The 27,598-nt window shown below is 43.0% G+C and overlaps 1 long non-coding RNA gene across 2 annotated transcripts in view; it reads right to left on the minus strand.

Annotated features, from left to right (window-relative positions):
- Positions 1-1,228: 1,228 nt before the first annotated feature.
- The window catches only part of LOC143809144 (uncharacterized), a 33,678-nt gene continuing 7,308 nt past the window's right edge, over positions 1,229-27,598 (minus strand). For both annotated transcript variants that reach the window (XR_013222098.1, XR_013222097.1), the window contains 2 exons: positions 24,045-24,108; positions 1,229-1,908 (listed from right to left, as the gene is read on the minus strand). This is a non-coding gene — a long non-coding RNA (uncharacterized LOC143809144). The remainder of the gene's footprint in view (positions 1,909-24,044; positions 24,109-27,598) is intronic.

The raw sequence follows: 27,598 nt of genomic DNA on the forward strand, positions 1-27,598 counted from the left end.
GCAAACATTGGTGCCTATGACTGAACATTACAGGATAATTATTATGACAAGCATGAGGGACTTCAACTGGCCCCTGACTATCACAGCAACCAATTAGTTCTCTGCAATCACAGCGTGGGAGGAGTCAATGAGCACCCGAATAAACATCCATGCTGTATCATAGTGCTTAAATGCCCTTGTCAGCTATTGATAGCTGCATTTATGAGGTTAACAGCAGCGATCTGAGGTAGCGCTGATTGCTGTTTTCTAAAGGCATGCCAACTATGTAATATAGCCAACATCTGCGTTGTGTAGAGAGGACTTAGGTCCATCAATACACGGAAGATAGAGTTTGAGTCAGATTTCTTACAATTCATATTCCATGCAAAATGTAAGATTTTGAGAGTCAATTTGCAAAAAACCTTTGGCTGTCACCATTTACTACACTGCTGAAGCATTAGAGAGCATGCTGACATTATTTTTTGTTGGTGTGCAGGCCTCCCCATAATGCTTTGCAGCTATGACATCTTACAGATTATCATACCTTGTAGAGAGGTGATCAGGACCTGGGACATCACAGATCATCAATTCCCATTGGACCACAGTTTGTAAGGCAGAGTAATTTATCCATCTCCAGAGTCCCTATTTAAGTCTCACTCTTATGTAGTGTGTAAACTCTTATGGTCATCAGGGTCTTCTTCCTTGTCTGTAGAGTGTAAGCTCTTATGGTCATCACGGTCTTGTCTTGTGTCTGTAGAGTGTAAGCTATAATGGTCAGCCATGTCCATTCTCTCTACTATGGAGTATAATCTATTATGGTGATTGGAGTCCTCTCTCTCTCCTGTAGAGTCTTATGGTCAGTAAAATCCTCTCTCTTTTTTGCCTGAAGAGTGTAAGCCCTTATGGTCAACTTGGTTCTCTCTCTCTGTACCCTCCCCAAGATGTATTTTCTGAGCAACTGCAATCTTTCCACTATTGAGATTTGGTCTGATTTATTCACCGCAAAGTAACTATTTGGGGAAAATTTGGCAAAGTCTGCAAATTTCAAAAGATCAGCTCTATGTCCGATCCTTCTTTTTTACAACATTTTGATAAGTGTTGGAAGTCTGAATATACATTAGATGTTTGTCATCTTATCAATGAAATAAGGAAGCTCACTAGACATTTATGTGTATGGCCAGCTTAGGCTCTCTTCACATGTCCAGTTTTTATCCATTTGCAATGGATCCAGTGTTTAAAAAAAGGGAAATCTATTACAAATGCAGAACAGAGCCAAACTGTAAGTGTTTAGTTCTATTGCAGTACCATTACATCACATGGAGTTATACTTTTCTATTGAAACCACTGAGCTTCTTATCGAGATCATAGATACTGTATGCTGAAACAAGAGTTACTATTTGCAGCCCGTCTTTTCCATGTGTAATAGAAAACGGCTTCTTTATTAACTTAGAATACCGTAATGGACTATTTTACATTTTTCTAAACCAGACAACACGTGGCAAATTTATCTCAGCTGTATGTGTACAAGGGATCAATAATTACAATTTTATCATATACAATATTATAATAAATAAAATTATTAGTAAAAATCAGGCTAATAGTTTCCTAGTAAAGTAAACATGTTCTGCCTTTTCATTTTCTATCCTGTGTTATTCCTTTTTTCTCTGATGGCAGTTGGTTTTTATCGTTGTCCGGTTTCTTGTTTTGGCATGAGGCCAGCCAATCTTTCTCTGTACAAACAGGTTTTCCAATGCTTTCTGATAGAAGAATGTCAGATCTTTTTAGTGTCAAATTTCAAAGCTGTCTTTGGAATTCGTTGTAAACCTTGATCGTGCCTTTGGATTTCAGGTTCGGCTACTACACTTGGTGTCTTAATTTAATCTGGAAACTTTAGTTTTTTATAGATCAAAACAATAAAGGTACTGTAAACTGAAAAACAGAATGTTAAAGCAATCATTATCGGTCGTGTCAGAAGACCATTATTTTTTTAGGATAAAATATCTGTACTGTTACAGCATACACACATCATCCATTCACATTTATCTTGTGTATCTTGTTAAAATATTTTGTGATATTCAACACCAAGATTAAAGTGAAGGCAGGAGATGCCCCCTCCTAATTGTTTTAACAAGATAATTTCTTTTTTATATAGGGGTTAAATGGTCACTTTCATTTAAAAACCTTTCAGAAATCAATAGTAATAGCAAATACAATAAACTTTCTAATATATTTTATCAGAGAAATCTATTACTTTCTCTTCTTATCAGCCACTCTTCTCCTTCCTATGGAATTCATCATCTCCTGTTTAAAAACAGCTGAAATGTGACTTGGTCAAAGCAAGATAGATGCCAAGCCTTTGACGTGTTAGGTCTAGTATTACATTAGGCAAAATAAACACCTGCCTATGGACCATGTGTCTTTTTTGGACTTCGCGCAGTGGATAAATTAGGCCGGGTCACACCTAACGTATAAAAATACGGTCTGTTTTTTACAGGCGAGATACACAGAAATGTTCCCAAACAGTGATCCATATGTCATCCATATGCAATGCGAGGATGCAGATTTTTCTCAAAAAAGTATCCGTGTGTCAACCGTATGGCATCCGTATGACATCCGTATGGTGAGATTTTCTCGCCGGCTTGCAAAATGGAGATATAATGGATTCATGGGCTCAAATATTCATGAAAACATATATATAATGTATATATATTTATATGTCAGTGAGACACAAATATATATATATATACTGTATATACATATATTTATATTTCAAACAAAGCTAGACAGCAGAAAAGCCGGTAATTCATTTGTCGGCTTTTGCTAAATCATTACCGAACCTGACAGGATATGAGACATAAGTGGCGTCTCAGCCTAAGTGACGTCAGTGGTAGTCACTGAGCATGTACTGACTCCCCACCTGACGCGGTGAACTGACAGCGTGGGAAGATGTTCAGAAACTTTCCCACGCTACCGAGTTCATGTCCGGTCTGGCGGGGAGGCTGCGCAGGCAGCTTTTCATTCATTCCTCTGTGGTTTACAGCCTGGCCGGTCGCATTAGCACCGCTCTGGGTTGTAAACTATTTAACCCCTTGAGATGGATTTACAGCGTGGGATTGACTGTACGGCGGACAGGTATGGGATATTGTTGCTTTTTTATTTTGGAATTTTTTACAGGAGAACGAGGGCTTCACTTGGATTGAGAGTGCAATAAAGATGTTCAAACCTGTGTGTTTCATTAAAATACTTTGCTCTTAATGTGTGTGTGTATTTTTAGCCCTTTCATAATATTGGATTAATAATGGAGAGTTGTCTTATTGACACCTCTCCATTATTAACCAGGCTTAATGTCACCTTACAATAGCAATGTGACATTAACCCCTTATTACCCCATATGCCAATGCTACAGGGCAATGGGAAGAGAGAGGCTAAGTGCATAAGTCCGTACATAGCACTCATCCGTATTACGCTCTAGTGTGACTCCGGCCTAATAGTGATATTGAAAGACTTTATAATCAGCGTGCTGGCGTGGCCGGCTGATATTGAAGATGAAAATGGCATCAATAAAAATGTTGTCTCTCCCACAATAAAATAAACCATCACACAGCTCTATTGACTGAAAAATGAAAATGAAAGGAAAACTTTTTTTGCAAATGTCTGATTCTTTTTCATCACAAATAGTAAAAAAAAACTGGACATTTTTTAATTCTCCATAACTGTACTGATGAGCAGAATCATATTGCGAAGGCATTGTTACCTCAATATGTACACCATAAAACAATTCCCCTAAAAAATGTCAGAATTGCATTTTTTTTACAATTTCTAGGTGGCTACTTTGAAGAACCTAGAATATAAGACATATTTTCAGGTATAAGACATATTTTCAGGTGTCTCACACTTTTTTGTCAAGTATATAATTCCACATGTGTTAATTCATAGTTTTGATGCCTTCAGTGTGAATTTACAATTTTCATAGTCATGAAAATACAGAAAAATCTTTAAATGAGAAGGTGTGTCCAAAATATTGGTCTGTACTGTATATATATATATATATATATATATATATATATATATATATGTATATGTATATAACACATACTGTTAAATCCTGCAGTCAGAGATTGCTCCAATCCACCTGAAGTTGTTAAAGGAACATGACAGCTTTTTAAATCAGCTGTCATGTGCAGGAAAAGAGGCAGGCCCGGCGCCAGAGCCTGTACCAAAATCAGGAACAAGACATATCACGTGAATATACATCATATATCGTGAAGGAGTTTAGACTATACCTAGAAAAAATTGCAGGATAAAAATCGTAACAGATAGAAATAGTGTCATTCCTCATATACACCATGGCAGCTGAAATGAATAGTACAAAGTCTTGTCATACTATTACTAGCATCCAGTGTTTTGTTTTACTTTTCCTTCATAAAGTAATAAAAGAGGTCCAGCGCACCTTTTGGGATCTTTCAAAGAAGTCTAACTTTATTTTCGCAACAGTAGGGTACCATTGAATATTTATATCTATTTCATGGTAATATGCAATGTTAATCAACTGATGCTGTAATATAGTTATGTCTTTAACACCTTAATGACCAGAGGTATTTTTGGTTTTGCATTTTCATTTTTTATTCCCCTTCTTCCCAGAGCCTTAACTTTTTTTAATTTTTGGTCAAAATGGCCATGTGAGGGCTTATTTTTTGAACGACGCCATTGGTTTTATCATATCATGTACTGGAAAACAGGAAAACATTTTCAAGTGCGGTGAAATTGCAAAACAGTGCAATCCCACAGTTTTGTTTTTTTTTTACCATGTTCACTAAATGCTAAAACTGACCTGCCGTTACGATTCTCCAGGTCATTATGAGTTCATAGACACCAAACTTGTATATGTTCTTTTTTATTTAAGTGATGAAGAAAATTCCAAAATTTGTTAAGAAAAAAATTGCGACATTTTCCGATACCCGTAGCGACTCCATTTTTTTGTGATCTCGGGTTGGGTGATGGCTTATTTTTTGCGTGCCGAGCTGACGGTTTTACTGATTCTATTGTGGTGCAGATCTGTTTTTTTGATCGCCTGTTATTGCACTTTAATGCAATGTTGCGGCAACCAAAAAACGTAGTTCTGGCGTTTTTACTTTTTTTTTTTTGTCATAGGCCATTTAACAATCGGGTAAATTCCTTTCTTATATTGATAGATCGGGCTATTCTGAAAGTGGCAATACCAAATATGTGTATGTTTGATTTTTTTTATTTTATTTTGAATGGGGCGAAAAGGGGAGATTTGATCTTTTATATATTTTTTATTTTTTAAAAACTTTTTTTTACATTTGGCATGCTTCAATAGTCTCAATGGGAGACTAGGAGCTGCCATAATCTGATTGGCTCTGCTACACACAGGCAATGATCAGATGGTCTGTGTGTAGCAGAATTGCTCACTTGCTATGAGCGCCGTCCACTGGGCGGCGCTCATAGCAATCCGACAGTGACAACCATAGAGGTCTGATGGAGACCTCTGGTTGTCATGCCAACCCATCGGTGACCCGCGATCACATGGCGGGATTCCAGGCGTGTTTCCAGAGATTGATAGCTGCATTTAACTAGTTAACAGCCACGGATGGATTTACTTAATTCAAAGCTGACCCTCCAGTTCTTTTTTCTTTTATTAGTAACACCTGCTTTTCTAGCATTTTGATAACCATGTCCCATCATTTTTTAGTTATGTTTTTGCCATCACTTTCTAAAATTTGTTAATTTTTTTAAAATTAAATTTAAGAATATCTAACTTGCTGATGCACTATTATTTTATTTATTGCGGACAGGGAGTTTATTGATCATATATACCAAACAAACAGCATAGCACCCCTCAAGTTCCCAATTTTCAAATAATAATTTATCTTGCTTTGTAGATCTAATTGTGCAGTTTATCTTAGTAGTCAAGAATTGTTGATAAAACTTTAGTGAAGTGTCACCATAGAAGTTTAATGTATATGTTACACAGGAAATACAAAGCACTGTTTTATAATTCCCTGGCTTTCTAAATGTGCTGCAAGTGGCAGTTAGAATGAAACAGATTAAATGAGTAATTTCTTATTTTTATGCAGGAAATGTTTGCTGTATGTACAGTCTGATTCATTGTTCTTAAGACTGATGCAATAAAACATTTGTTTTTTCAGTTTTAGAGGCATTAACAATACTTTGTTACATAGAGAGAGTTCTACATGGAGGACTAAAATACCGATATTGCATAATACAGTATGATATACAGAAATTGAGCTAAAATTACAAGAGCAGCACTTGATTGTCCAGCTTAGATATCATGTTATTACCGTATATACTCGAGTATAAGCCAAGAATTTCAGCCCATTTTTTTAGGCTGAAATTGCCCCTCTCGGCTTATACTCTGTCATTCCCAGGGGTCGGCGGGGAGGGGGAGCGGCAGCTGTCTAATCATACTCACCTGCTCCTGGTACGGTCCCTGCACGTCCCTGGTTCTCCAGGCGCTGGCAGCTTCTTCCTGTATTAAGCGGTCACATGGTACCGCTCATTACAGTAATGAATATGGACCTGACTCCACTCCCATAGGGGTGAAGCCGCATATTCATTACTGTAATGAGCGGTACCATGTGACCGCTCAATACAGGAAGAAGCTGCCAGAGCCCGAAGAACCAGGGATGTACAGAGACGGTGCCAGGAGCAGGTGAGTATAACAAGGGCGATATTCACCTTTCCGCTTTCCACCGCCGGTGCCACGGTGTCTTCCGCATCCTCTGCAGTGACGCTCAGATCAGAGGGCACGATGACGCGATTATTGCACGCCGCCCTCTGCCTGACCTTCAGTGCGGAGGAAGACGGAGCGGCGGAACGCGGAAAGGTGACTATAGCAAGTGCCGGGGGCCTGAGCGCCGAAAGGTGAGTATGTGTTTTTTTTTTTAATCACAGCTACAGCATATGGGGCATAATAGTCTATGGAGCATCTTATGGGGCCATAATCAGCATTTGTGGAGCATTATATGGGGCAAATGTCTCTTTGTAGCATCTTATGGGGTCATAATCAGCATTTGTGCAGCATTATATGGGGCAAATGTCTCTATGTAGCATCTTATGGGGTCATAATCAGCATTTGTGCAGCATTGCATAAGGCAAATGTCTCTATGTAGCATCTTATGGGGTCATAATCAGCATTTGTGCAGCATTATATGGGGCAAATGTCTCTATGTAGCATCCTACGGGGTCATAATCAGCATTTGTGCAGCATTGTATGGAGCAAATGTCTGTATGGAGCATCTTATGGGGCCATAATCAGCATTTGTGTAGCATTGTATGGGGCAAATGTCTGTATGGAGCATCTTATAGGGCCAAAATCAGCATTCGTGGAGCATTATATGGGGCAAATGTCTCTTTGTAGCATCTTATGGGGTCATAATCAGCATTTGTGCAGCATTATATGGGGCAAATGTCTCTATGTAGCATCTTATGGGGTCATAATCAGCATTTGTGCAGCATTGTATGGGGCAAATGTCTCTATGTAGCATCTTATGGGGTCATAATCAGCAGTTGTGCAGCATTATATGGGGCAAATGTCTCTATGTAGCATCTTATGGGGCCATAATCAGCATTTGTGTAGCATTGTATGGAGCAAATGTCTGTATGGAGCATCTTATGGGGCCATAATCAGCATTTGTGTAGCATTGTATGGGGCAAATGTCTGTATGGAGCATCTTATAGGGCCAAAATCAGCATTTGTGCAGCATTATATGGGGCAAATGTGTCTATGGAGCATCTTATGGGGTCATAATCAACATTTGTGCAGCATTATATGGGGCATATTTTAATATGGAGCATCTTATGGGGCCCATCATGAACTGTATGGAGCATTATATGGGGCTCCTGATTCAATATGGATATTCAAAAACACTTAACCTACTGATGTCTCAATTAATTTTACTTTTATTGGTATCTATTTTTATTTTTGTCATTTACCGGTAGCGGCTGCATTTTCCACCCTAGGCTTATACTCGAGTCATTAAGTTTTCCCAGTTTTTTGTGGCAAAATTAGGGGTCTCGGCTTATACTCGGGTCGGCTTATACTCGAGTATATACGGTACTTTATAGGGTATCTGTTGTGAAATTGGATTTTGGGCTCCCCCGGTGGCCACTGGTGGAATTGAACTGGTGTGCATCATCCCCTCTGTTCACCTGTTTCCATCAGGATGTAGGAGTCGCTATTTAACCTTGCTCCTCTGTCACTTCCATGCCGGTCAACATTGTAATCAGAAGCCTTTCTGTGCATGTTCCTGCTGCTAGACAACTCCCAGCTAAGTTGGACTTTAGTCCTCGTTTGTTTTTGCATTTTGTTCCAGTTCACAGCTGTAGTTTCGTTTCTGTGTCTGGAAAGCTCTTGTGATCTGAAATTGCCACTCTGATGTTATGAGTTAATACTAGAGTCTTAAAGTAATTTCAGGATGGTATTTTGATAGGGTTTTCAGCTGACCATGAAAGTGCCCTTTCTGTCTTCCTGCTATCTAGTAAGCGGACCTCAATTTTGCTAAACCTATTTTCATACTACGTTTGTCATTTCATCTAAAATCACCGCCAATATATGTGGGGGCCTCTGTCTGCCTATCGGGGAAATTTCTCTAGAGGTGAGCCAGGACTATATTTTCCTCTGCCAGGATTAGTTAGTCCTCCGGCCGGCGCTGGGCGTCTAGGGATAAAAAACGTAGGCAACGCTACCCGGCTACTGTTAGTTGTGCGGCAGGTTTAGTTCATGGTCAGTTTAGTTTCCATCCTTCCAAGAGCTAGTACTTATGTTTGCTGGGCTATGTTCTCTTGCCATTGAGAACCATAACAGTTTGACCGGCCAAAAAGGGTTAAATTAATTGACAGAGAAAGGAGAGAAAAGAGAAGTCTGCTGAAGATTTTTTTTTTTTCTTTTTTTTTTCCCCTTCCCTTCAGTTCTGAGTGTGCTTGTAATTGAATCTCTTGCAAGTCTGCCTATATTGCAGCCTTTCTCTCTCTCTCTCTCCTTCTAATCCTGGAATGGCTCTGTGTTCACCTGTTTAAAATGGATATTCAGAGTTTAGCTGCAGGTTTGAATAATCTCACCACGAAAGTTCAAAATTTACAAGATTTTGTTGTTCATGTTCCAATATCTGAACCTAGAATTCCTTTGCCTGAATTTTTCTCGGGGAATAGATCTTGCTTTCAAAATTTTAAAAATAATTGCAAGTTGTTTTTGTCCCTGAAATCTCGCTCTGCTGGAGATCCTGCTCAGCAGGTCAGGATTGTGATTTCCTTGCTCCGGGGCGACCCTCAGGATTGGGCTTTTGCATTGGCTCCAGGGGATCCTGCGTTGCTCAATGTGGATGCGTTTTTTCTGGCCTTGGGGTTGCTTTATGAGGAACCTCAGTTAGAGCTTCAGGCGGAAAAGGCCTTGATGTCCCTATCTCAGGGGCAAGACGAAGCTGAAATATACTGCCAGAAATTCCGTAAATGGGCTGTGCTTACTCAGTGGAATGAGTGCGCCCTGGCGGCGAATTTCAGAGAGGGTCTCTCTGATGCCATTAAGGATGTTATGGTGGGGTTCCCTGTGCCTGCGGGTCTGAATGAGTCCATGACAATGGCTATCCAGATCGATAGGCGTCTGCGGGAGCGCAAACCTGTGCACCATTTGGCGGTGTCTACTGAGAAGACGCCAGAGAATATGCAATGTGATAGAATTCTGTCCAGAAGTGAACGGCAGAATTTAAGATGAAAAAATGGGTTGTGCTTCTATTGCGGTGATTCAACTCATGTTATATCAGCATGCTCTAAGCGTACTAAGAAGCTTGATAAGTCTGTTTCAATTGGCACTTTACAGTCTAAGTTTATTCTATCTGTGACCCTGATTTGTTCTTTATCATCTATTACCGCGGATGCCTATGTCGACTCTGGCGCCGCTTTGAGTCTTATGGATTGGTCCTTTGCCAAACGCTGTGGGTATGATTTGGAGCCTCTTGAAACTCCTATACCCCTGAAGGGGATTGACTCCACCCCATTGGCTAGTAATAAACCACAATACTGGACACAAGTAACTATGCGGATTAATTCGGATCATCAGGAGATTATTCGCTTTCTTGTGCTGTATAACCTACATGATGTGTTGGTGCTTGGATTGCCATGGCTGCAATCTCATAACCCAGTCCTTGACTGGAAAGCTATGTCTGTGTTAAGCTGGGGATGTAAGGGGACGCATGGGGACGTACCTGTGGTTTCCATTTCATCATCTATTCCCTCTGAGATTCCTGAATTCTTGACTGAATTTCGTGACGTTTTTGAAGAACCTAAGCTTGGTTCATTACCTCCGCACCGGGAGTGCGATTGTGCCATAGATTTGATTCCGGGTAGTAAATACCCTAAGGGTCGTTTATTTAATCTGTCTGTGCCTGAACATGCTGCTATGCGAGAATATATAAAGGAGTCCTTGGAAAAGGGATATATTCATCCTTCGTCATCTCCCTTAGGAGCCGGTTTTTTCTTTGTGGCTAAGAAAGATGGCTCTTTGAGACCGTGTATTGATTATCGGCTTTTGAATAAAATCACGGTTAAATATCAATATCCGTTGCCACTGCTGACTGATTTGTTTGCTCGCATAAAGGGGGCCAAGTGGTTCTCTAAGATAGATCTCCGTGGGGCGTATAATTTGGTGCGAATTAAGCAGGGGGATGAGTGGAAGACCGCATTTAATACGCCCGAGGGCCACTTTGAGTATTTGGTGATGCCTTTTGGTCTTTCAAATGCCCCTTCAGTCTTTCAGTCCTTTATGCATGACATTTTCCGTGATTATTTGGATAAATTTATGATTGTGTATCTGGATGATATTTTGATTTTTTCGGATGACTGGGACTCTCATGTCCAGCAGGTCAGGAGGGTTTTTCAGGTTTTGCGGTCTAATTCCTTGTGTGTGAAGGGTTCTAAGTGCGTTTTTGGGGTTCAAAAGATTTCCTTTTTGGGATATATTTTTTCCCCCTCTTCCATCGAGATGGATCCTGTCAAGGTTCAGGCTATTTGTGATTGGACGCAACCCTCTTCTCTTAAGAGTCTTCAGAAATTTTTGGGCTTTGCTAACTTTTATCGTCGATTTATTGCTGGTTTTTCTGATGTTGTTAAACCATTGACTGATTTGACTAAGAAGGGTGCTGATGTTGCTGATTGGTCCCCTGCTGCTGTGGAGGCCTTTCGGGAGCTTAAGCGCCGCTTTTCTTCCGCCCCTGTGTTGCGTCAGCCTGATGTTGCTCTTCCTTTTCAGGTTGAGGTCGACGCTTCTGAAATCGGAGCTGGGGCAGTTTTGTCGCAGAGAAGTTCCGATTGTTCCGTGATGAGACCTTGTGCCTTTTTCTCGCGTAAATTTTCGCCCGCCGAGCGGAATTATGATGTTGGGAATCGGGAGCTTTTGGCCATGAAGTGGGCTTTTGAGGAGTGGCGTCATTGGCTTGAGGGGGCTAGACATCAGGTGGTGGTATTGACTGACCACAAAAATCTAATTTATCTTGAGTCCGCCAGACGCCTGAATCCTAGACAGGCGCGCTGGTCGTTGTTTTTCTCTCGGTTTAATTTTGTGGTGTCCTACCTGCCGGGTTCTAAGAATGTTAAGGCGGATGCCCTTTCTAGGAGTTTTGAGCCTGACTCCCCTGGTAACTCTGAACCTACAGGTATCCTTAAGGATGGAGTGATATTGTCTGCCGTTTCTCCAGACCTGCGGCGGGCCTTGCAGGAGTTTCAGGCGGATAGACCTGATCGTTGCCCACCTGGTAGACTGTTTGTTCCTGATGATTGGACCAGTAAAGTCATTTCTGAGGTTCATTCTTCTGCGTTGACAGGTCATCCTGGAATCTTTGGTACCAGGGATTTGGTGGCAAGGTCCTTCTGGTGGCCTTCCCTGTCTCGAGATGTGCAAGGCTTTGTGCAGTCTTGTGACGTTTGTGCTCGGGCCAAGCCTTGTTGTTCTCGGGCTAGTGGATTGTTGTTGCCCTTGCCTATCCCGAAGAGGCCCTGGACGCACATCTCGATGGATTTTATTTCGGATCTTCCTGTTTCTCAGAAGATGTCTGTCATCTGGGTGGTGTGTGACCGTTTCTCTAAGATGGTCCATTTGGTTCCCCTGCCTAAGTTGCCTTCTTCTTCCGAGTTGGTTCCTCTGTTTTTTCAAAATGTGGTCCGTTTGCATGGTATTCCGGAGAATATCGTTTCTGACAGAGGAACCCAGTTCGTGTCTAGATTTTGGCGAGCATTCTGTGCTAGGATGGGCATAGATTTGTCTTTCTCGTCTGCTTTCCATCCTCAGACTAATGGCCAGACCGAGCGGACGAATCAGACCTTGGAGACATATTTGAGGTGTTTTGTGTCTGCAGATCAGGATGATTGGGTTGCTTTTTTGCCTTTAGCGGAGTTTGCCCTCAATAATCGGGCCAGCTCTGCCACCTTGGTGTCTCCTTTTTTCTGTAATTCGGGGTTTCATCCTCGATTTTCTTCTGGTCAGGTGGAATCTTCGGATTGTCCTGGAGTGGATGCTGTGGTGGAGAGGTTGCATCAGATTTGGGGGCAGGTAGTGGACAATTTGAAGTTGTCCCAGGAGAAGACTCAGCTTTTTGCCAACCGCCGGCGTCGGGTTGGTCCTCGGCTTTGTGTTGGGGACTTGGTGTGGTTGTCTTCTCGTTTTGTCCCTATGAGGGTTTCTTCTCCTAAGTTTAAGCCTCGGTTCATCGGCCCGTACAAGATATTGGAGATTCTTAACCCTGTGTCCTTCCGTTTGGACCTCCCTGCATCTTTTTCTATTCATAATGTTTTTCATCGGTCATTGTTGCGCAGGTATGAGGTACCGGTTGTGCCTTCCGTTGAGCCTCCTGCTCCGGTGTTGGTTGAGGGCGAGTTGGAGTACGTTGTGGAAAAAATCTTGGACTCCCGTGTTTCCAGACGGAAACTCCAGTATCTGGTCAAATGGAAGGGATACGGTCAGGAGGATAATTCTTGGGTGACTGCCTCTGATGTTCATGCCTCCGATCTGGTCCGTGCCTTTCATAGGGCTCATCCTGATCGCCCTGGTGGTTCTGGTGAGGGTTCGGTGCCCCCTCCTTGAGGGGGGGGTACTGTTGTGAAATTGGATTTTGGGCTCCCCCGGTGGCCACTGGTGGAATTGAACTGGTGTGCATCATCCCCTCTGTTCACCTGTTTCCATCAGGATGTAGGAGTCACTATTTAACCTTGCTCCTCTGTCACTTCCATGCCGGTCAACATTGTAATCAGAAGCCTTTCTGTGCATGTTCCTGCTGCTAGACAACTCCCAGCTAAGTTGGACTTTAGTCCTCGTTTGTTTTTGCATTTTGTTCCAGTTCACAGCTGTAGTTTCGTTTCTGTGTCTGGAAAGCTCTTGTGATCTGAAATTGCCACTCTGATGTTATGAGTTAATACTAGAGTCTTAAAGTAATTTCAGGATGGTATTTTGATAGGGTTTTCAGCTGACCATGAAAGTGCCCTTTCTGTCTTCCTGCTATCTAGTAAGCGGACCTCAATTTTGCTAAACCTATTTTCATACTACGTTTGTCATTTCATCTAAAATCACCGCCAATATATGTGGGGGCCTCTGTCTGCCTATCGGGGAAATTTCTCTAGAGGTGAGCCAGGACTATATTTTCCTCTGCCAGGATTAGTTAGTCCTCCGGCCGGCGCTGGGCGTCTAGGGATAAAAAACGTAGGCAACGCTACCCGGCTACTGTTAGTTGTGCGGCAGGTTTAGTTCATGGTCAGTTTAGTTTCCATCCTTCCAAGAGCTAGTACTTATGTTTGCTGGGCTATGTTCTCTTGCCATTGAGAACCATAACAGGTATCCTGCTAGAAGATAATCTCAGGTTGGGCTCTTTATTTATATGTAGTACTGCTAAAAATGTAGCAAAATATTGCTTAAATTATAGAGCAGGTGGTTCTATTACAAAGGATAGACTTTCCTCAACTTTTTCTATTGGGGCACCACCAGAGAGAACACCGTGAAGGGAATGTGTTTTATCACTTACATTTATATTGATGGTGGAGATTTTGAGCAATAAATTCAGAAAATACCTATCATCAAATAGATTTAAATTAAATGCAATAGTATTAACAATGAACATTATCTTTCAATTTCTACTAGTAAGGGGTAGTCTTTTCTCGAATGACGCAAACCCTCCTCTGATAACTTTTAAAGGGAATCTGTGAGCAGATTGTTGCTATTTAATCTGAGAGTAGCACAATATAGAGCAAGAGAGTCTGATTCCAACAATGTATCACTTAGTTTACTGGATGCAGCAATTGAGAGACAATCAAGGTTTTAGATGCAGCATGAAGCTGAGCTCAGAAAGCTAGCCCCGCCCACACCAGGCTCCCTATGTACATAGTTTATTGACAGTGAGCTGGTTATCAGAGAAGGGGGCGTAGATGGACCAAAGTTCATACACTGTTTTAGTCCAGCACTGATTATCTTCTAGTGATAAAACCTTCATTGTAAGTAAACAACAGCCATTAAAGTTACACATCATTGAATTTAGTATCTCAGTTGCTACCCCATGCTGTTCTCAAATTTTATAGCAAAAACCTACTGACAGATTCCTGTTAATTCTGTTAACAACTGTGGTACTAAATACTTGGCATGTCATGCAAGGTGGATCAATTTGAGGCCTGGACTGGTAAGCACCTTTGCCTGTTTTTTCTGTGGTGTTTTATCTAGAATAGTGGAGGTTTTTTCCTCCTTTTTTCTTCCTGTTGTGGTTTTTGCTGTTAAAGTAGGACTGGCAAGTGTGAGGACCCGTGACATAGGTTGCCAGCTTACGTATTGTGGCCATAATATTAACTAATACCTTACATATTTTGATATGTTCTTGTGCACTTTTTTATTTTTACTTTTTGAGGTGCAGATGGGCCCTGATGGCTTTGTAAGTTGTGGCCTCTGTTCACACGGGACGCTGTTATGGTTCTCAATGGCAAGAGAACATAGCCCAGCAAACATAAGAACTAGCTCTTGGAAGGATGGAAACTAATCTGACCATGAACTAAACCTGTCGCACAACTAACAGTAGCCGGGTAGCGTAGCCTGCGTTTATCCCTAGACGCCCAGCGCCGGCCGGAGGACTAACTAATCCTGGCAGAGGAAAATATAGTCCTGGCTCACCTCTAGAGAAATTTCCCCGAAAGGCAGACAGAGGCCCCCACAAATATTGGCGGTGATTTTAGATGAAATGACAAACGTAGTATGAAAATAGGTTTAGCAAAATTGAGGTCCGCTTACTAGATAGCAGGAAGACAGAAAGGGCACTTTCATGGTCAGCTGAAAACCCTATCAAAACACCATCCTGAAATTACTTTAAGACTCTAGTATTAACTCATAACATCAGAGTGGCAATTTCAGATCACAAGAGCTTTCCAGACACAGAAACGAAACTACAGCTGTGAACTGGAACAAAATGCAAAAACAAACAAGGACAAAAGTCCAACTTAGCTGGGAGTTGTCTAGCAGCAGGAACATGCACAGAAAGGCTTCTGATTACAATGTTGACCGGCATGGAAGTGACAGAGGAGCAAGGCTAAATAGCGACTCCCACATCCTGATGGAAACAGGTGAACAGAGAGGATAATGCACACCAGTTCAATTCCACCAGTGGCCACCGGGGGAGCCCAAAATCCAATTTCACAACAGTACCCCCCCCTCAAGGAGGGGGCACCGAACCCTCACCAGAACCACCAGGGCGATCAGGATGAGCCCTATGAAAGGCACGGACCAAATCGGAGGCATGAACATCAGAGGCAGTCACCCAAGAATTATCCTCCTGACCGTATCCCTTCCATTTGACCAGATACTGGAGTTTCCGTCTGGAAACACGGGAGTCCAAGATTTTTTCCACAACGTACTCCAACTCGCCCTCAACCAACACCGGAGCAGGAGGCTCAACAGAAGGCACAACCGGTACCTCATACCTGCGCAATAATGACCGATGAAAAACATTATGAATAGAAAAAGATGCAGGGAGGTCCAAACGGAAGGACACAGGGTTAAGAATCTCCAATATCTTGTACGGGCCGATAAACCGAGGCTTAAACTTGGGAGAAGAAACCCTCATAGGGACAAAACGAGAAGACAACCACACCAAGTCCCCAACACAAAGCCGAGGACCAACCCGACGCCGGCGGTTGGCAAAAAGCTGAGTCTTCTCCTGGGACAACTTCAAATTGTCCACTACCTGCCCCCAAATCTGATGCAACCTCTCCACCACAGCATCCACTCCAGGACAATCCGAAGATTCCACCTGACCAGAAGAAAATCGAGGATGAAACCCCGAATTACAGAAAAAGGGAGACACCAAGGTGGCAGAGCTGGCCCGATTATTGAGGGCAAACTCCGCTAAAGGCAAAAAAGCAACCCAATCATCCTGATCTGCAGACACAAAACACCTCAAATATGTCTCCAAGGTCTGATTCGTCCGCTCGGTCTGGCCATTAGTCTGAGGATGGAAAGCAGACGAGAAAGACAAATCTATGCCCATCCTAGCACAGAATGCTCGCCAAAATCTAGACACGAATTGGGTACCTCTGTCAGAAACGATATTCTCCGGAATACCATGCAAACGGACCACATTTTGAAAAAACAGAGGAACCAACTCGGAAGAAGAAGGCAACTTAGGCAGGGGAACCAAATGGACCATCTTAGAGAAACGATCACACACCACCCAGATGACAGACATCTTCTGAGAAACAGGAAGATCCGAAATAAAATCCATCGAGATGTGCGTCCAGGGCCTCTTCGGGATAGGCAAGGGCAACAACAATCCACTAGCCCGAGAACAACAAGGCTTGGCCCGAGCACAAACGTCACAAGACTGCACGAAGCCTCGCACATCTCGAGACAGGGAAGGCCACCAGAAGGACCTTGCCACCAAATCCCTGGTACCAAAGATTCCAGGATGACCTGCCAACGCAGAACAATGAACCTCAGAAATGACTTTACTGGTCCAATCATCAGGAACAAACAGTCTACCAGGTGGGCAACGATCAGGTCTATCCGCCTGAAACTCCTGCAAGGCCCGCCGCAGGTCTGGAGAAACGGCAGACAATATCACTCCATCCTTAAGGATACCTGTAGGTTCAGAATTACCAGGGGAGTCAGGCTCAAAACTCCTAGAAAGGGCATCCGCCTTAACATTCTTAGAACCCGGCAGGTAGGACACCACAAAATTAAACCGAGAGAAAAACAACGACCAGCGCGCCTGTCTAGGATTCAGGCGTCTGGCGGACTCAAGATAAATTAGATTTTTGTGGTCAGTCAATACCACCACCTGATGTCTAGCCCCCTCAAGCCAATGACGCCACTCCTCAAAAGCCCACTTCATGGCCAAAAGCTCCCGATTCCCAACATCATAATTCCGCTCGGCGGGCAAAAATTTACGCGAGAAAAAAGCACAAGGTCTCATCACGGAGCAATCGGAACTTCTCTGCGACAAAACCGCCCCAGCTCCGATTTCAGAAGCGTCGACCTCAACCTGAAAAGGAAGAGCAACATCAGGCTGACGCAACACAGGGGCGGAAGAAAAGCGGCGCTTAAGCTCCCGAAAGGCCTCCACAGCAGCAGGGGACCAATCAGCAACATCAGCACCCTTCTTAGTCAAATCAGTCAATGGTTTAACAACATCAGAAAAACCAGCAATAAATCGACGATAAAAGTTAGCAAAGCCCAAAAATTTCTGAAGACTCTTAAGAGAAGAGGGTTGCGTCCAATCACAAATAGCCTGAACCTTGACAGGATCCATCTCGATGGAAGAGGGGGAAAAAATATATCCCAAAAAGGAAATCTTCTGAACCCCAAAAACGCACTTAGAACCCTTCACACACAAGGAATTAGACCGCAAAACCTGAAAAACCCTCCTGACCTGCTGGACATGAGAGTCCCAGTCATCCGAAAAAATCAAAATATCATCCAGATACACAATCATAAATTTATCCAAATAATCACGGAAAATGTCATGCATAAAGGACTGAAAGACTGAAGGGGCATTTGAAAGACCAAAAGGCATCACCAAATACTCAAAGTGGCCCTCGGGCGTATTAAATGCGGTTTTCCACTCATCCCCCTGCTTAATTCGCACCAAATTATACGCCCCACGGAGATCTATCTTAGAGAACCACTTGGCCCCCTTTATGCGAGCAAACAAATCAGTCAGCAGTGGCAACGGATATTGATATTTAACCGTGATTTTATTCAAAAGCCGATAATCAATGCACGGCCTCAAAGAGCCATCTTTCTTAGCCACAAAGAAAAAACCGGCTCCTAAGGGAGATGACGAAGGACGAATATGTCCCTTTTCCAAGGACTCCTTTATATATTCTCGCATAGCAGCATGTTCGGGCACAGACAGATTAAATAAACGACCCTTAGGGTATTTACTACCCGGAATCAAATCTATGGCACAATCGCACTCCCGGTGCGGAGGTAATGAACCAAGCTTAGGTTCTTCAAAAACGTCACGATATTCAGTCAAGAATTCAGGAATCTCAGAGGGAATAGATGATGAAATGGAAACCACAGGTACGTCCCCATGCGTCCCCTTACATCCCCAGCTTAACACAGACATAGCTTTCCAGTCAAGGACTGGGTTATGAGATTGCAGCCATGGCAATCCAAGCACCAACACATCATGTAGGTTATACAGCACAAGAAAGCGAATAATCTCCTGGTGATCCGGATTAATCCGCATAGTTACTTGTGTCCAGTATTGTGGTTTATTGCTAGCCAATGGGGTGGAGTCAATCCCCTTCAGGGGTATAGGAGTTTCAAGAGGCTCCAAATCATACCCACAGCGCTTGGCAAAGGACCAATCCATAAGACTCAAAGCGGCGCCAGAGTCGACATAGGCATCCGCGGTAATAGATGATAAAGAACAAATCAGGGTCACAGATAGAATAAACTTAGACTGTAAAGTGCCAATTGAAACAGACTTATCAAGCTTCTTAGTACGCTTAGAGCATGCTGATATAACATGAGTTGAATCACCGCAATAGAAGCACAACCCATTTTTTCGTCTAAAATTCTGCCGTTCACTTCTGGACAGAATTCTATCACATTGCATATTCTCTGGCGTCTTCTCAGTAGACACCGCCAAATGGTGCACAGGTTTGCGCTCCCGCAGACGCCTATCGATCTGGATAGCCATTGTCATGGACTCATTCAGACCCGCAGGCACAGGGAACCCCACCATAACATCCTTAATGGCATCAGAGAGACCCTCTCTGAAATTCGCCGCCAGGGCGCACTCATTCCACTGAGTAAGCACAGCCCATTTACGGAATTTCTGGCAGTATATTTCAGCTTCGTCTTGCCCCTGAGATAGGGACATCAAGGCCTTTTCCGCCTGAAGTTCTAACTGAGGTTCCTCATAAAGCAACCCCAAGGCCAGAAAAAACGCATCCACATTGAGCAACGCAGGATCCCCTGGAGCCAATGCAAAAGCCCAATCCTGAGGGTCGCCCCGGAGCAAGGAAATCACAATCCTGACCTGCTGAGCAGGATCTCCAGCAGAGCGAGATTTCAGGGACAAAAACAACTTGCAATTATTTTTGAAATTTTGAAAGCAAGATCTATTCCCCGAGAAAAATTCAGGCAAAGGAATTCTAGGTTCAGATATAGGAACATGAACAACAAAATCTTGTAAATTTTGAACTTTCGTGGTGAGATTATTCAAACCTGCAGCTAAACTCTGAATATCCATTTTAAACAGGTGAACACAGAGCCATTCCAGGATTAGAAGGAGAGAGAGAGAGAAAGGCTGCAATATAGGCAGATTTGCAAGAGATTCAATTACAAGCACACTCAGAACTGAAGGAAAAAAAAAAAAAAATCTTCAGCAGACTTCTCTATTCTCTCCTTTCTCTGTCAATTAATTTAACCCTTACTGGCCGGTCAAACTGTTATGGTTCTCAATGGCAAGAGAACATAGCCCAGCAAACATAAGAACTAGCTCTTGGAAGGATGGAAACTAATCTGACCATGAACTAAACCTGTCGCACAACTAACAGTAGCCGGGTAGCGTAGCCTGCGTTTATCCCTAGACGCCCAGCGCCGGCCGGAGGACTAACTAATCCTGGCAGAGGAAAATATAGTCCTGGCTCACCTCTAGAGAAATTTCCCCGAAAGGCAGACAGAGGCCCCCACAAATATTGGCGGTGATTTTAGATGAAATGACAAACGTAGTATGAAAATAGGTTTAGCAAAATTGAGGTCCGCTTACTAGATAGCAGGAAGACAGAAAGGGCACTTTCATGGTCAGCTGAAAACCCTATCAAAACACCATCCTGAAATTACTTTAAGACTCTAGTATTAACTCATAACATCAGAGTGGCAATTTCAGATCACAAGAGCTTTCCAGACACAGAAACGAAACTACAGCTGTGAACTGGAACAAAATGCAAAAACAAACAAGGACAAAAGTCCAACTTAGCTGGGAGTTGTCTAGCAGCAGGAACATGCACAGAAAGGCTTCTGATTACAATGTTGACCGGCATGGAAGTGACAGAGGAGCAAGGCTAAATAGCGACTCCCACATCCTGATGGAAACAGGTGAACAGAGAGGATAATGCACACCAGTTCAATTCCACCAGTGGCCACCGGGGGAGCCCAAAATCCAATTTCACAACAGGACGCATTACAATTAGTACTGGGCAGCCCGCCACAGGTCGTTACTAATAGGCTATGATCCAGATGCTTTGCATACTCTGTGTGAACACTGCTGCAGATTATTTATTTGCCCTGGTGTGCCAAGAGGTCAATCCCTGATTGTAGGCTGGCTGTCTCATTTGGTATTACTGCACCTGTGTAGTCGCCATCTTTAATTGGGCCCGCTGCACCAAGATAGTGATAGATTTGAGGCCTTGACGGGTAAGCACCTTTGCCTGTTTTTTCTGTGGTGTTTTCTCAAGGTGAATCAATATGCCTAATACTTTCAAGTCACATTGGATAGCACAAAAGATTGTAAAACTAATTTTTTTGTTCAATTTCTGACCTGCTCTCAGGTCTACCAAAAGTGGTTGTTGGCTTTCATTTATGCTATTGTGCTGTTGAGGTCATCTACAAGGCAACTGCTTGTTACAGCCTGCCCCATATAGGCATTGTTCATAAGATTTCACCAGCAACAATGCACAGATCTGCTCAGTTCCTCAGTAAGTTCTTAGGCTGCTACATTTCACAGAATTCAATCCCAAATACTTACATCAGCAAGTGTACAAATATGCATGCGCACCAACACACTACACAAAGAAAGTATGATGCCAAAACACTGGTTGGCCGTAACAGTCTTGTTTTTGACGCGTTTTTGATGCGGTTTTTTGTGTGGTTTTTCCCAATGCATAGAATTGCGGGAAAAACGCAGAATATCCGCAAAATTTATGAACATGCTGCTTTTTTTACCACGATGCGTTTTTTTCGCGGAATAAAACGCATCATGTGCACAAAACATGCAGAATGCATTCTAAATGATAGGATGCATAATGTATGCGTTTTTAATGAGTTTTTATAGCGTTTTTATGGTGAAAAAACGCGAAAAAACCACGAAAAAACCTGAACGTGTGCACATAGCCTCAATGCTGGTCTTTTTTAGTAAGAGGTGCCATTTAGAGATAATGGCACATTTGATTGGCTGGCGCAATGTCATTGCTAACGTGTGAAGTGATTTCTTTCCAGGCCGACTAATCAAAAGATCCACAGGTACTGGAAGTTAGGAGGTTCTGAGGGCTCCCATCCAGTGATCAGAGATTATTGTCTTTGTTGCTGGAATAAGTCCTGCGAATCAATTCGCAACAACTCTACTGCTAAGCGATTAATTGCCCAGGAAAGATGTGTAACACTCTGAGGTCTCCTAGGTCTCTATTTAAGCCCTTTTGAAGCTCTTTTTATGCAAACAAAGCATAAGAAATGTCAAAGTGACCTCAACATACAGAGGGGAAAATAAGCAAGCCAATTTTGCAAGTTTTCCCACCTACAAAGAATGGAGAGATCTAATTTTTATTGTAGGTACACTTCAAATGTGAGAGACAGAATCTAAAAATATAAACCAGAAAATCACATTGTATGATTTCTAAATAATTAAATTGAATTTTATTGCATTAAATAAGTATTTGATCACTTACCATCCAGCAAGAATTTTGGCTCTCAAAGACATGTTTAGTTTTTCTTTTAGAAGCCCTCCTATTCTGCACTCACTACCTGTATTAATTAACCTGTATGAACTCGTTACCTGTATAAAAGACATCTGTTCACACACTCAATCAATTACATTTCAACCTCTCCACCATGGTCAAGACCGAAGAACTGTCTAAGGACACGAGGGACAAAATTGAAGTAATGCACAAGGCTGGGATGGACTAAAGGGCAATAGGCAATGTGGGTAGCAAGTGGATATAATTATAAAAAATAAACTTTATTAAGTACCAGTAGAATACCAGCAGCTTTGCTCATGGAAAATATGTTAAATTGTTGGTTATGGTACCTAGAGTAAAATTTTCAGTGTCACATGAAGGAGCTCACATCTCAGTAATGAAAACTGCCTCACAGGCTGACTTGTCTAGTTGCCCATAGCAACCAATCAGAGCGCAGCTTTCACTTTAACTCAGCAGCTTCAATGATGAAAGCTCCCTGTATAGTAAGCAATAATGACAATCTTACTATGAGGCATTTTTCGCCTGACTAATATTGCTCCTCAGTAATGTTCATCTGTGTGCGTAGGGTGCATCCATCTGAGTGTGTTTGCATGCATGTATGTGGTGTGCATGTGGTATTTGTGGGGTGGTTTTTGTGTTGTGTGTGTCTAGAGTGGTCTGGTGTTTGTGTGGTGTGTTGTGGCATTTTTGTGGTGTTGTGCGTGTGTGTGTATGTGTGGTGTGCATGTGGTATTTATGTTACTATCCTTAGATTTTTCTGACAATAGTATTTTATGAAACTGGTGTTTGTGCCACCTGAGTGTGGCTGAGCATCAAAGCAGATTGAGCTGTTGCATGTGGTATCAGGGCTCCCAGCAGAGCATGCCTACACCAATGCCTTACCCACCTCGTCTTAATTTGAAGTTCAATTCAAAGTTGTAAATGCTGGCCCAGCCCCTTATACCTCATGCGAGGCTGATTGCTGCCATGTCATTCTAAAAGTTGTACTGTGGGTGAATTGAGGCCACTTTCCTGGTGTCTGCCCTTAATTTGATGTGTTTTGGCAGCTTTTGGACCCGTTTGAAGGTGTTGTGTATGCGTTTTATCTGCCTCTCATTGACTCCAATGGCGTTTGACTATGTTCGACGAATATTCGACAAATAAATCGGCAAGTATTGCAAATTCGGCAATTGTAATCTGAATTTAACAGTGAAATATTCGCTTATCTCTACTCAGCAGTGGTTTTCATCTTGGAACTCTGCCATGCAGGCCATTTGTGCCCAGTCTCTTCTTATGGTGAAGTCATGAACACTGACCTTAACTGAGGCAAGTGAGGCCTGCAGTTTTTTGGATGCTGTTGCGGGGTCTTTTGTGACCTCTTGCATGAGTTATCGTTGCACTCTTGGGGTAATTTTGGTTGGTCGGCCACTTCTGGGAAGGTTCACTACTGTTCTTATGTTATGTTTTCACCATTTGTGGTTAGTGTCTTTAACTGTGATTTGTTGGAGTCCCAAAGCTTTAGAAATGGCTATATAACCTTTTCCAAACTGATAGATCTCAATTACTTTATTTCTCATTTGTTCCAGAATTTCTTTGGATCATGACATGATGTCAAGCTTTTGCAGATGTTTTGGTCTACTTCACTTTGTCAGGCAGGTCCTATTTAAGTGATTTCTGGATTGAGAACAGGTGTGACAGTAATCAGGCCTGGATATGGGTTGGGAAATTTATGCTCGGCTTCCTAAACATGTTGTAAACCACAGTTAATTTATGTTTAAGAGGGGGGCAATCACTTTTTTCACACAGAGCCCTATAGATTTGTAGATTTGGATTTCTTTTTCCCTTAATAATAAAGACCTTCATTTAAAACTGCATTTTGTACTTACTTGTGTTATCTTTGTCTAATATTTAAATTTATTTGACGAGCTGAAACATTTAAGTGTGACAAACCTGCAAAAGAATATTAAATCACAAAGGGGAACACATTTTCACACAACTGTACATACTTTTACAGGACACTATGGTCTGATATAAATTCATCTACTGCACTATTCTAAACCTTTTTTGTGCATTATACATATTGGTCAGAATGAGGACAAAAGGACACTATTCTGGCCTCTGTTCAGCAATAAAAGGCTGTTTACATATTTAGAATGTACTGCACATTGGGTGTTTCTAAACATATATGCCATTTCATCCCAACCCTAACCCATCTCTTCAACCTATCACTAACAACTGCTGTTTTCCCCTCCAGCTTTAAACATGCCTCAATCACCCCTATCCACAAAAAAGCCCTGTCTTGACCCATCCTCTGTATCTAGCTATCGCCCTATATCACTTCTCCCCTATGCCTCAAAACTACAGGAACAACACATCCATCTTGAAGTGTCCTCCCACCTATCTTCCTGCTCTCTCTTTGACCACTTACAATCAGGCTTTCGGTCACACCACTCCAATGAAACTGCCCTAACTAAGTTCACCAATAACCTATTAACCGCGAAGAGCAAGCAACACTACTCTATCCTCCTCCTCCTGGACCTGTCCTCTGCCTTTGACACAGTGGACCATTCCCTATTACTACAGACCCTCTCATCCCTTGGCATCACACACTTGGCCCTATCCTGGATCTCGTCATACCTAACTGACCGAACATTCAGCGTCTCCCACTCACACACCACCTCCTCACCTCGCCCCCTATCTGTCAGAGTCCCTCAAGGTTCAGTTCTAGGGCCCTGCTCTTCTCCATTTACACTTTTGGCCTGGGACAGCTCATAGAATCTCAAGGTTTTCAGTATCATCTCTATGCTGACGACACACAGATCTACATCTCTGGATCAGATATCACCTCCCTACTAACCAGAATCCCTCAATGTCTATCCGCTATTTCATCCTTCTCCTTCGCTAGATTTCTAAAACTTAACATGGACAAAACAGAATTCATCGTCTTTCCTGTTATGGACCTGGTGGTTAGGAGCACCCGAAATGACCTGATGGTTAAAATGGAAAAACCTGGGACAAGCTCTGAGGAAGTGGTAACTCTACTGACCGCAATCCCTAATCCTATCACACACACTAGAAATAGCCGTGGAGCGTACCTAACTCTCCCTAGATGCCTCTTCACAGCCTAAGAGCTAACTACCCCTATAGATAGAAATAGCAGCCTACCTTGCCTCAGAGAAATTCCCCAAAGTAAAGGTAGCCCCCCACAAATATTGACTGTGAGTTAAGAGAAGTAACAAACACAGGAATGAAACAGATTTTAGCAAAGGAGGCCGAATCTTCTCTAGACAGACAGAGGATAGGAAAGGGAACTATGCGGTCAGTATTAAAAACCACAAAAACCACGCAGAGTGTGCAAAAAGACCTCCACACTGACTCACGGTGTGGAGGTGCAGCTCTGCACCCCCAGAGCTTCCAGCTAGCAAGGAAATATCATAATAGCAAGCTGGACTAGAAACATAGCATGTACTGAGAAATATATTCAAAAACCAATGAACAGCAAATGGACTAGCGAGGACTTAGCTTCTGCTGGATTAGACAGGTCATCTGAGAAATCCAAGAGAGATCTGAACCAGTACTGAGACATTGACAGCTGGCATGAACTAACGACCTGGGCAGAGTTAAATAGGGAAGCCAGCAGCAGAAATAAACGAGGGCAGCTGAGAAAGCCAACCTCAAAGATCAGCAGTTCCACTTAAAGCCACCAGAGGGTGTCCAAGGACAGAACTCACCAAAGTACCATTCACGACCACAGGAGGGAGCCCGAGAACGGAATTCACAACAGTACCCCCCTTGAGGAGGGGTCACCGAACCCTCACCAGAGCCCCCAGGCCGATCAGGACGAGCCAAGTGAAAGGCACGAACCAAATCGGCAGCAAGGACATCGGAGGCAACAACCCAGGAATTATCCTCCTGACCATAGCCCTTCCATTTAACCAGGTACTGAAGCTTCCGTCTCGAAATACGAGAATTTAAAATCTTCTCCACCACATACTCCAACTCCCCCTCAACCAACACCGGAGCAGGAGGATCAACAGAAGGAACCATAGGCGCCACATATCTCCGCAACAACGACCTATGGAACACATTATGGATGGCAAAAGCAGCTGGAAGGGCCAAACGAAACGACACAGGATTGACAATTTCAGAAATCTTATAAGGACCAATGAAACGAGGCTTGAACTTAGGAGAAGAAACCTTCATAGGAACAAAACGAGAAGACAACCAAACCAAATCCCCAACACGAAGTCGGGGACCAACACAGCGACGGCGGTTAGCAAAACGTTGCGCCTTCTCCTGAGACAACGTCAAATTGTCCACCACGTGAGTCCAAATTTGCTGCAACCTGTCCACTACAGAATCCACACCAGGACAGTCAGAAGGCTCAACCTGCCCTGAAGAAAAACGAGGATGAAAACCAGAATTACAAAAAAAGGGCGAAACCAAAGTAGCAGAACTAGCCCGATTATGAAGGGCGAATTCGGCCAATGGCAAGAAGGTCACCCAATCATCCTGATCAGCAGAGACAAAGCATCTCAGATAGGTCTCCAAGGTCTGATTAGTTCGTTCGGTTTGGCCATTTGTCTGAGGATGGAACGCTGAAGAAAAAGACAAATCAATGCCCATCTTAGCACAAAAGGACCGCCAAAACATAGAAACAAACTGGGAACCTCTGTCAGACACAATGTTCTCCGGAATGCCATGCAAACGAACCACATGCTGAAAAAATAATGGAACCAAATCAGAGGAGGAAGGCAATTTAGGCAAGGGTACCAAATGGACCATCTTAGAAAACCGATCACAAACCACCCAGATGACAGACATCCTTTGAGAGACAGGAAGATCAGAAATGAAATCCATGGAAATATGCGTCCAGGGCCTCTTCGGGACAGGCAAAGGCAAAAGCAATCCACTGGCACGAGAACAGCAAGGCTTGGCCCGAGCACAAGTCCCACAGGACTGCACAAAAGAACGCACATCCCGTGACAAGGAAGGCCACCAAAAGGACCTAGCAACCAAATCTCTGGTACCAAAAATCCCAGGATGACCAGCCAATACTGAACAATGAACCTCAGAAATAACCCTACTAGTCCATCTATCAGGGACAAACAGTTTCTCCACTGGACAGCGGTCAGGTCTATCAGCCTGAAACTCCTGCAGCACCTGCCGCAAATCAGGGGAGATGGCAGACAAAATCACCCCCTCTTTGAGAATACCAGCCGGCTCAGAGACTCCCGGAGAATCAGGCAAAAAACTCCTAGAAAGGGCATCAGCCTTCACATTCTTAGATCCCGGAAGGTATGAGACCACAAAATCGAAACGGGAGAAAAACAGTGACCATCGAGCCTGTCTAGGATTCAACCTCTTGGCGGACTCGAGGTAAGTCAGATTCTTGTGATCAGTCAAGACCACCACGCGATGTTTGGCTCCCTCAAGCCAA

The sequence above is a fragment of the Ranitomeya variabilis genome, chromosome 2, assembly GCF_051348905.1.
Source record: "Ranitomeya variabilis isolate aRanVar5 chromosome 2, aRanVar5.hap1, whole genome shotgun sequence".
Taxonomy (NCBI): Eukaryota; Metazoa; Chordata; class Amphibia; order Anura; family Dendrobatidae; genus Ranitomeya; species Ranitomeya variabilis.